A 12,383-nucleotide genomic window follows, 5' to 3' on the forward strand; every position below is an offset into this window, starting at 1 on the left:
TACACCTTGCTCCTCTTAGATCTACCTTAAATGCAGCAGCCAGAATGGTGACGGGGGTAAAAAAATACGATCACATCTCCCTGCTCTCAAAGAGCTCAACTGGCTCCCAATAGAATTGCGTGCCAGCTTCAGGACTGCCTGTCTCACCCACAAAGCTATCCACACTGGCAAACCCTCCTATCTAGCCGCCAAACTCAACAAAGCAGGACAGACAAGAAATCTCAGGAGCACCAACACTATGCTACTCATCCCCCCGAAAACCCGTAAACAAAAGACCTTATCTCGATCTTTCTCTGGAAATGCACCCAGAATTTGGAATGCCATCCCTGTATATATCAGGACTAACCCTTCCTTCAAAGAATTCAAATGCCAGCTCAAAGTGCTCTTCCTGAATCGAGCTCTCCCAAAATGACAAAGGTCCTACAATTTACCGATCCGACATCAACTGAGGATCCAGTCACTACGATAAGACCAACTCCTTACAGCATCTTACTCTCCCCGACTATTATTATGAAATCTGTTTATTGGCATTTTGTCAGCAACTCTGATGATACACCACCAGTCATGAGCATGGTAAACAACAGGATCAAGCACCGCACCCGTGTGCTAAGTAAGATTAATCTTGTGGATCTCCGGACCAACACCCTTATCTAAACAGTTCCATGAAACAACAACAAGAAAGAGGCAAAACAACAAAGGCCCCAGCATAACAGCAGCAGCAGGTTCGGTCTTTTGCCATATGATCCCCAAGGTTCCTCCCCCGACCCGACCCCCCCCACCAGCTCCCCACCCCCTGGTACAAACAGTTCCATTAATAGCAATTTTCAGTTTCCCCACACGCCCCGATTCAGCAAGGACCTCCGTGACATTCCCCATGCTGGACCCCCGGGCCTCACCTCCGCTCCCCCCCTCCTCAGGGAGTGCCTCCACAACGCGTGTCCCACAGAGCCCCAGGGCGTCCCCATCCAGCTGCATCAGGATCTGCAAATGTGTGCCCCACTGGTTCGCTATAGGTGTGCGCCTGAGGACCAGCGATTCCTCCCGCAAAAGGGCCGTACCCTCCACCCCTGCCCACACCAGCAGGGAACTCCGCCATGCTTGCGCTCGGGGGGGCTCAGCTGCCTTCCAGCGCTTGGTGAGCAACCGCTTCGCCACCACCAAACCCAGGTCGAAGAAACGAGAGGCAACCTTCGTGGGGGGATTCTACGAAACAGGTGCAGCAAGCAAGCCGGCCACTCCCGCGGCGCCAGTGGGCCGGCGCATTTACTTAACGCTCCATGCACCGTCCGCCAATACGATTCTAGCGCCGGACAGCTCCACAACATGTGCACCAGCCCAGCATCCAGAGCCTTGCAGCACGGGCAGCCTGCATCCGCGCGATGGAAATATCGATTTATAGAGTCAGGAGTGAGATATGCTCTGTGTAGTATAAAATATTGAATTTGGCGAAACCGCATGTTTCTGGGAACCCGCGTCGGCCCCCGTAGCGCATTACTCCATTCCTTGTCAGCCATGGGGCGATTCAAGTCCGCTTCCCATTTACGGCGCAATGGAGACAAGTCGATCTCCACCTGCGTACGCAGGTAGGCCGCGAACCAACGTATCATGTGGCTCCCCGTCCCATGACATGTAGGTATTGCATCATGAGGTGCTGTGCCGGTTCCTCCTGAAGAGCTCCCCACCGGATCGTCAATGTCATTATCAGCGAGCGGTGACGGAGAAATTGGCCGACTGGTAACCCCGTCTCCTCCGCCAATTGGGCGAATGGGATAAGCGCACCATCGCGGTAGAGGTCCCCCAATGTGCAAATATCCACCGCATGCCATTCTGTGAGTTCCACCGAGCGTAGTATCCTTCGTCCGCTAGGGGAACCCTCAATCGGCATGGCGGGGGCGTAAGGGACACTCGACCGAGTCAAGTAAAGGGCACGCCGATAGCATTTGTAGGCCACTGCCACAAGGAGGGGCCCCGGCTTGACCACTCTGGCCATCGGGTGGAACGACGCAATGATATCCGCCAGAGGGAGAGGTGGCTCCGCGGACGCCGTATCGTCCCTCTCCCTATCGGCCAACCACCTGGCCACCCACTGCAGCTGCGCTGCTAGGTAATAGTGCGCAAAGCACGGCATCGCGAGTCCCCCTTGACTCGTAGGAAGGTATAACTTGGATAGTGCCACTCTGTGGCGCGCAGTACCCCACACAAAGTCCCGGAGTGAGCGCTCCAGGGTGGCAAAGAAGGATGCCGGGATGTAGACCGGCAGGTTAGCAAAATAGTAGAGGAGCCTGGGTAGAGCCACCATTTTGACTAAGGCAATGCGCCCTGTGACCGCGAGAGGGAGGGTACCCCAAAAACGCATCTGGGCTCTGACCGCCGTTACCGCCCTGCCCAGATTGCCCTCCACCAGGTCAGCTGGTTGCCTATACACTTGGATGCCCAGGTAATGGAAGGTGTCCGGCTGCCACTTGACAGGCACACCCCCCAGGTGATACTGGGAATCCAGAGCATCAGCACGGAACGGATAAAGGCACGATTTGGCCGCGTTCACCCGCAAACCGGAGAGCGCAGCAAATTCCGTTAGGACTCGCTCCAGGTCCCCGGAGATGCGCGCCACATCTTTAATGAAGACCAGGAGGTCATCCGCTTATAAGGAGACCTGGTGCGTTGCGTCGCCCATGGGGATGCCGTCTGTCAAAACCTTCCGTAGGGTGGCCGCTAAAGGCTCTATGGCAAGCGCAAAAAGGAGAGGCGAGAGAGGGCACCCTTGCCTGGTACCATGGCCAACTGGAATGGCATCAGAAATTTATGGGCCGGTTCTCACCCGAACCACAGGGTTCTTATAAAGAAGCGCCACCATTTGGAGGAACCCGAGGCCTAGTCCATAGTGCGACAACGCCGCCACCAGATACCCCCATTCGAGGCAGTCGAAGGCCTTTTCGAGGTCCAATACTAAACAGCCTGCCCGTGGCCAATGCTGTGCGCCATGTGCGGCAACGCGGAAGAACCGATGGAGGTTAAGTGAGGTGCGGCGCTTCAGCACAAACCCATTTTGGTCCTTGTGCACCAGCACAGGTACAGTGGGGGCCAGCCGCTCCGCCAGGACTTTGGCCAGAATTTTATAATCGGTGTTGAGGAGGGCGAGGGGGCGGTAGGACCCCAGGTTGGTAGGGTCACGTCCTGGCTTGGGTAAAGAAATCAGGTAGGCCTCCCTCATGGAGGCAGGCAGGGTAGCCTCCTCAAGGGCTGTGAGATATAACGCGTGCAGTCTAGGCACCAGGGACTCTCGATATGCCTTATAATACTCCGCCGGGAGACCATCCGGTCCAGGCGCCCTGCCAGAAGCCAGGGAGGCCACCGCTTCCCCTATCTCCTCCATCGTGAGGGGACCTTCTAATGTTTCCTGGTGGGCACACGGACTCTCCCCGACTATTATCTCCTCCACTGCTATTCTGCATTCGATTTATATATGACTTATACCGATTAATGACCTATCTTTGAACACTGTATGTATATTCCACTCTTTTGTTTACTTAAATGTTATTCAACAAATGTTGTAAAGCGCTCCGATACCTTCGGGTCTGGCTAGCGCTATATAAAACTCCTAAATAAAATAAAATAAACTAAGTGCATATGATTTTGCCCACTCTGAGACACACAGAACAGCTTTTTGAGCTAATTGTGCACGCGATTTGCATCACGCTTTTCCTGTTGCAAAACACAACCGCAAATTGCAGACAGATAGTTATCCCACTTTGGACGTAAACAGAAAGCTGGACTAACAGGCTTAGCAGTTTTAATTTCTCAAACATTTTCTAACTTAGCATGCGTGGGGTAACAAACTGCCCACATACAGTGCCTTATTACGATGTCAGGCAGAAGGCCAACCGACAGCTCGTTGGTGGCGTTCCGTCTGACATCTGAGGCATTGGTCCGACCAACGTATTATGATATAGGTTGTCCAACCGATGCCTGAGGGGGAAACCGCTCTGCCTCCGACAGGCTCAAGGAGCCCGTCGGGGCGGAGGGCGGATTGAGCTCAGGCACCACCATGGGGATTACGATGCACGTTTCTGGCAGCCTTCTCATGTCGGTTATTCTGCCATGAAAAGGCTATCGGAAAGGGTCATTTAGGGTCCCCAGCATGGGCCCCGTCCCCAGTGGTTCTCAGCTATGGTCCCTGGTGGGCACCTGTGGTGCCCCCTAAATATCCATGCATTGTGTGGCAGGCACCATATGGTGCCCGCCTCACAGTTCATGGATGTTTGAAAAGTGTATTTTTTCAATTGCGGCTTGTGCAATGTCCCGCAGTACAAGCCGCAATAGGAAAAATACACTTTCCAACTGATGTTAAGGCAATCGCATCGTAATTTGCGAAGCGAGACCACGACTCCTTGTCGTGTGGTGCCGTTTCCGACAGTATGTTCGACCAGCATCGTAATGAGGACCACAGTGTTAGAAACGTTTTAAACTATGACTAAATGAAGTATTTTGATTTGAAAGGCTATCATTCTAGTAGAAAACCTGTGCTATATATCAAACATAGACGTTTGCACTATGGTGCACGGATTTGTGCATGGCACAAGGCAGCCTAGACTGGTTAACTGATATCGCACTGTCTCCATTTCACGCAATGCAACTCTGCCTTTAGCGAATTTTAGTTAAATCTGGCCCTAATTATAGACCATGGATATGCGTTATCCAGAAACTTAAGAATTCTCAATGCGTCTGGCAGTTCTAACCTTCAGATTCAGGAAAGCATGCAGTATGCGGAGGCTTGTGTTTTAACCGAGAGGCGTTCATGGAAGCTGATTTAGAAGGTAAAGGTTCGGGGTGATTTATCTGTTTGGGCAACAACTCGTTTTTGAAGGGGTGTCACGTAACTGTATTGGGATACAAATTTAAGGGTTTGAAATGTGGGAACTGGGGAGGTGGTTTTGGGCATCAATTTAGGGGTAACTCCAGGGTTACTTTTAGCGGGAAAACGTTAATACATACAAGGTAAAAGCAGTACAATTCAGCGTAGATATTAGTGCGTTGTATTGATTTAAATGCACGTTCTGACAACAATGTTTTTAAATTGTAGAGTACCCCCGACGAAGGGCCGGAAATAGGTCCGAAATGCATTGGGTTATTTGGATCAATGAATGGGCAACACTTATGTACCGCGCTACAGAATAAGGCCAGGATTGGCATGTCTGCAGTTGATAAGGATTTAAAGAACATAAGATGTTTCTCATGTGACAATAAGAACTAAGGATGAAAATGTTCAAGCTGGAAGAAATTCGAATAAAAATGATGAAAATGGATATTATGGCATCAGAGTTATGCTTTAGGTATGCTGTGCGTCCGGTTGGGGTGATACATCGCCCCTTTTTCGATATAGTTCTCACCTTCTGTCACCACCTATGGCTCATGAATCAAAGCGAGCCTACAGCGCAGTAACACTGTGATATTAAAATTATACTCCGCGTATTGTTAGAAAAAATATGCACAGCTGATATCTCTGGAGACTCACATGCAGGTGTTGCAAGAGAGCAAAGTAAGGAGAATAAGCATGATTAATCCAGGAGGTAATTAAAGCACACACTTCAAGATATTTGTTCTGTGCAGAAATAAGAAACACACATAAGACTATTTATAATTGAAAGATTTGATTTGTAACCACTGTATTTACTTGAGATTCATGTTTCTGTATTTATTCAATCCGGTGCTGATGATATATTTAAATTTCGCCCTATAGATGAGTGACTAAAATCGAGAAGATCTGAGCAATTACCTTCGGATTGTTTAAACTTCTCCGCACCTGGTCAGATGCTGAAGCAAGCATAGAGATTGTGTTGTAAATGTATAGAGTGCACGCCAGCGTGCACCTGTCTAGAGTTCACTGGATATCAATAAGGTATATTTAAGGTATATTTACATTTCAAAGAAGAGAAGAGTGGCTGGCAGATTGATAAAAAAAAAAGCATTTGTTGGAAGAACGTGAATGCCTCCGCTTTCTTTCTATAGGTATCAAACCTGGGGGCATATTAACAAGCCAGGCGATAAAATTATCGCCGCTTTAGCGGCAGAAAACTGCCGCTAAAACGGCGATAATGGGCTTCATAATATGCTCTATGGAATTCCAATTGAAGCCCATGTTAGATGTGAAGGAACTCTAACATGGGCTTCAATTGGAATTCCATAGAGCATATTATCAAGCCCATTATCGCCGTTTTAGCGGCAGTTTTCTGCCGCTAAAGCCGAGATAATTTTATCGCCTGGCTTGTTAATATGCCCCTTAGATGGATAGGGTGTACAAGGTGTTCTGTGTTGTTTGTGTTACTACATCCCCTTACTACATCTTCTGCCACTACATCGCCTCTAAGACATTACCCGGCAATACTTCGTCTCTGGGGTAGGGATAGACGAGACCACGTCAGCATCCATTTATTTTCCAATTGACGTTGCTCTTACCCTATTTTTGATGAAAAACCCTACACCCTAATCTAATTTATATCATTTAACCGGCGGTAATGCACTGGTCTGGCGTTGAAGTGGGGGATACCACCGTCTAGTTTTTTTCTGCTTGCCTTTTGTAATACATTATTCAGTATAGAAATGAAGAGGCTTTCAAAGAAAACAAAAGGTCATACCCAAGTGGTAAAGGGGCTGATTCACAGAAGCTTTGATGAGGACAGAAAGTAGCACTACGTACTTGTATCTCCCTTTGTGAACTGGCCCAAAACATCAAACTCCCTGCTAGTAAAAGTGCAGAGGGCACAGTCGTTTCTATTTGCACTGACTGTACATACACAGTCTGTAAATTTTACCACTGTATTCCCATTTTAGATGTTTTAAGGCTAATTCACAAAGGCAAGAAATAGTTCATAAAAGAGTACTTAAAACAAGAGTACCACTTGACATAGTCTAAAACACATATAGGAATGGGTCCCATAAAAATGTTGTTGTTTGCAAGAGGAAGTAAGAAGATAGCGTATTAAAGGAATTAAGCTGGAAAATACCAACGCAAGAAGGATATCATCGGTAAAGATGGGAGTGAGACCAAGGCCTGGACAAAATCACCTATATTGCTCAGATTACAAATTCATGGCTACTCTCCAATCTCTGTAAACAGGCGTTTGCACATGTTCAGGTCAGCTAAAGTTCTTTATTCAGGTACCCAAAGTATCCATAAAAACACAGACATATACGATAAAAACAAATAAATACATAGGAATATGCAATGTATAAAACCAATCTTTTAAAAAGAATCTTTGTCTTCAATACAATCACAACTCTTAGCAGCATAATCAATTAATCCAGATGAATCAGTATTCATACAGCTACGAGCTCGCACTGACATTCTAAAAAAAGTGCCTACCTTTGCACAAGGATTGGAATTTGTTCACAGTTTTCCCATGGTAGATACAGGAGTTTCAAACCTGAAAGTTATGGGGGAAAAGGCCTGGAAAAAGTACAGTTGATGGATAGAATGCTTCACAATGTCAAACCTTCACCCCCAGTACAGAGAAATGGGCCTAAAACAACCATTGTTTTGCTCACCATGCCATTCCAATTTAGACCCAGCCATATGCAAATCAGTTGACCCTGCTCCCCATGGGACCAGTCCTACCTGAACTGCAGGCTAGGTTCTCCCTGGACCGGAAAAAAAACATCCTGGGACCGAATTCGGGTTATCACCCCTCATCAACCAGGCTAGCTTGACTCCAGCGTCATGGAGAGCACAGGACCGACATCTGGGCATATGAGTCCCGCTTGGGGCGATAAATGCAAAAAGAACAGTTAATGGATGGAGTGCTGAACAATGTCAAACATTCACCCCCCACTACAGAGATCTGGGCCTGAATCAATGGTTTATTTGCTCACCATGCCATTCCAGGTTAGTCCCAGCCATATGCAAATCAGTCTTGACCCTGCTACCCATGGGAACAGTCCAGCCTCAACTTCCAGGCCAAGTCCCCTCTGGACCGGGAAAAAGCTCCCTGGGACCGACCGGTTTCAGGGTTTCACCCCTCATCAGTCAGGCTAGCTTGACTCCAAAGGTATGGAGAGCATAGGACCCATATCTGGGCATACCTGCCCCAATTAGGGCTCCAAATGCAAACAGAAGAGTTGATGGACAGAATGCTGAACAATGTCAAACATTCACTTCCAGGACAGAGATCTGGGCCTAATTCAATTGTTTTTTTGCTCATCATGCCATTCCAGTTTAGACTCAGCCATATGCAAATCAGTCTTGACCCCGTTCCCATGGGAACAGTCCAGCCTGAACTGCCGGACCAGATCTTCCCTATACTGTAAACAAGTATTCTGTGACCGGTTTCACTGTATCACCCCTCATCAGACAGGCTAGCTTGACTCCAGCGGCATGGAGAACACTAGACCATGTCTGAGCATACCCATCCCACTTAGGGCGACCAATGCAAAAAAGAACAGTTGATGGTTGGAATGCTGAACAATGTCAAACATTCACACCAGTGCAGAGATCTGGACCTATATCCATCGTTTTATGCTCACCATGCTGTTCCAGTTTAGACCCAGCCATATGCAAATCCGTCTTGACCCTGCTCCGTGTGGGAACAGTCCAGCCTGAACTGCCAGGCCAAGTCCTCCCTGGACAGGAAACAAGCATCCTGTTACTGGTTTTGTGGTATCACCCCTCAGCCAGGCTAGCTTGACTCCAGTGACATGGAGAGCAAGGGACCCACATCTGGGAATACCCGTCCCACTTAGGGAGACAAATGCAAAAAGAACAGTTGATGGACATAATGCTGAACAATGTCAAACATTCATCCCCAGTACAGAGATCTGGGCCTAAATCCATTGTTTTTGCTCACCATGCCATTCCAGTTTAGGCCCAGCCATATGTAAATCAGTCTTGACCCTCCTCCCCATGGGAACAGTCCAGCCCAACCTGCCAGGCCAGGTCCTCCCTAGACCGGAAAAAGCATCCTGGGACCGGTTTTGAGGTATCACGCCTCATCAGCCAGGCTAGCTTGACTCCAGCAGCATGAAGAGCACTTGATGGCATACATATTTCCTTGGTGCCACCACACAACAGAGAACAGGTTTACGGCAATTGAAAAAACCTCCATTCAATCAATGTGGAAGTTGTGTGCTTACCAGTTTATACATCACAAGCATCTATGTGCATTTTCCAGGATCAACACATGATTCCTTTGTACTACGGAATAGCACCAGACCCCTGCAAATGTCACAAATTGTACCTGAGAGGGTCTGGCTTGTTGGTAAGTACAATCTGTCAATGTATTATTTAGTGAATTTACTTTAATGCTCAAAAATACTATCACATTTTTGGTTTCTTTTCTTTTTATATAGGAGACTCAGCTTATCCTAACCAACCACGGTTGTTAGCACCGCTGAGGTATCCAACAACGCCAAGGGAAGTCCTTTTCAATGAGGCCCAGGAAGAACACAGGGGCCGATTCACAGAACTAACTTAAGGCAAAATCCTAAACGTACTACTTTTGGTATTCACAGAAGTCAGGATTTTGTCTTAGGTTTGTCTTGAGACAAACTTAAGACAGACTTAAGACAGACTTAAGACAGACTTAAGACAAACTTAAGACAGACTTAAGACAGACTTAAGACAGACTTAAGACAAACTTAAGACAAAATCCTAACTTGTCTGTCTTAAGTCTGTCTTAAGTCTGTCTTAAGTTTGTTTTAAGTCTGTCTTAAGTCTGTCTTAAGTCTGTCTTAAGACAAAATCCTAACTTCTGTCAATACCAAAAGTAGTAAGTTTAGGATTTTGTCTTAAGTTAGTTCTGTGAATCGGGCCCACTGAGACCAGTGGAGGGGGCTTTTGGGCTTCTAAAGGCCAAATTCGATGTCTGGATAAGACTGATGGAGCCCTCCTCTACTCACCCTATAAAGTATGAAAAATCAAAATGGCATGCTGCATGTTACATAACATAGCACTACTACAGAAAATCTTGTACATTGTAGAGGAAGGAAAGCATGATGAGTCACCGGGTAAGGATGTTGAAATGCCAAATGAAGATGAGAGTGGTGAGGAGGAATGAATCGACTTATGTCAAGATGTTATCGACAACTTCTTCACATGAGTGTAAGCATGTATTTGCATAGTATGACATTAAAATGTAAACCAACTTTTAATATAATGAGTATAAAGGTCTATGCCAAAAAAAATTAGAAAGGGCAAGTTAAGGAGAATTCTGGGCAAAGAGTTTTATTGATCTAAGTTTTGATACATTGACTACTGTGGTTATTTTACATTGTTCATGTTTGATTGTCTTTAGAAAATGTGTCCTCGAAATTAGTCATTTGCAATGTGTCTAAATTGTAATGTAATGATAAAAAACTTTGTTTTAATCTGTTTAAGGTTCCTTCACCATGTCATCTTCATTTGAACATTACAAAGTTGTGACATCTGCGGTTATATGCTGTTGTTGCGAAGTACAAACTGGAACATAGGTTGATCCTGTGTAATACACACACACCCTTTGTAGGTACATATCTTGACTGAAGGAAGACAACTTGCACAGTGTTTGAATTTAAGCTTTTGAGATTGCATTAGACTTGGTTTCTGTTGAAAGTTGCCACCAGGCCAATATGTGCTGCTTAACTTACTCTAACCACATGTGGTAGGTGACCCAAGGCATAAAAATCTCTCTTTACATTGGCAAAATCCTCATTTTGTGGTAACTCTATGAAGCTGTTGATGTGTCTCATTATTGAAGAAAGAACTTCTTGTATAACACCACTGAAAGCTGGTTGTGACATTCCACCAGATACTGCAACAGTATATTGGAATGATCCTGTGGCCACAAAATAGAGTATTGCCATTATTTTCACTATTGATGTTATTGATGTGTGATTCCTATTTTGAAGCAGAAGATCTGGCTCCAGCTGATGACATAAATCAAGAATAGTCTGCTATTTAATCTGAATGTGTTTATTAGATCCCATTCTTCCATAGTGACAAGGTCTGGAACTGTAAATGAAAATATAGCTGAAAGTATTTGGATTATGCATGCGCTCTAATGTAGTTGCAAAATATGAAAAACTATTATTTTTTCTAAATTATTAAAATGATACCTTTTGATTTGACATTTTGGGTATTTTTTGTATTTAAAAAAAATGTGAAAAGCATTACCTACATGTAATTTATTTATGAATAAACAATCTTTTTAGTTTTACCTTTTTAAAATGTATGATGAAACAAATAAATCGAACAAATTGAGAAAATAAATACAATACAAGTCTTTGAATTTGTAATTTTTTATTTAATTCAAGAAAATGAAAAAAAGAAAACAAACAAACAATAACGTCAATCATGGTGAATGAAACTATTATTGAAGAGCCTAAATTGTTTGAAATCCAATGCATAAAATACAACTGGCATCAAAAAGGTAAATGTGTCCAGAAAATAGTCCACAGAGTGAATGTCAGTCACATACTGTATGAAATTAGGTTCTGTGTCTCTTGCTAGTGGTGGTGGAGGTCTTGCCATCCTCACCTGCTGGTCCAGATGAATGTCCCCTTCTGAAGGGGACTAGTGGATCCACAGTTGCAGGGACTGTGGTTAGTGCAGGTGTTTCCTCTTGTGGCAGGGACTTCCTTTTTTATGGCTGAGGCAGATGGCGTAGGCCCAGATGTTGTTGGACCACAGAAAGGGGAAGATGTTGCTGGAAAGGTCCTGCACATATGGCTCAAACAACCCTGCAGCACCCCAGCCAGGGATCCCAGATTCAAGTTGAGATTTTCCATCTGAACATTGTGCTCCCTCTACAACGGCTTCATCTCCAGGTGCTCTGTATGGACTTGGCCCATCATGTCTTGTGACTGATTGTGGGATCCCAAGACTTGGTCGATGGTGGCCTGGATGACAATGAACCTGGTGGCCTCACTTTGCTGGCCCACAGATTCCCTCCCACGAACCATACCCCGTGTGCCCTTGACCTGTGTGCCCTATACCACTGGGTCCTGGCAGAACTAGAGGTGGTGCAGTTGGATCAACAACAGCCAAATCTGGGGGGCACAAGATTGGTGTGATGTTCCTTTAGACACAGGAAGTGGAGTTATCCAGACATTGAGGTGTGGTAACAGCTGGTGTGGGAGGTGTAGGTGTGGGCTGAGTGAGACTCACTGAAGCTGTCTGCGGAGGCAACCCAGATGGACCAGACTACTCCTTATCATCTGGACTTGCAGGAGTGCATTCCTCGCTGAAGGCTTGTTCCTGGTCTGGAGTGGAGGTATCATCAGTAGCAGTGACAGATGGTTGTCCACGTACTCTGGGTGTTGGACCTATAATAAATTACAAAAAAGAAAAGAATTCTAAAATTCTGGATTACGCTTCAAATGAGTTTGAAGCATAAAATGAAGCAACCTAAAAGGAA

The sequence above is a fragment of the Triturus cristatus genome, chromosome 6, assembly GCF_964204655.1.
Source record: "Triturus cristatus chromosome 6, aTriCri1.1, whole genome shotgun sequence".
NCBI lineage: Eukaryota > Metazoa > Chordata > Amphibia > Caudata > Salamandridae > Triturus > Triturus cristatus.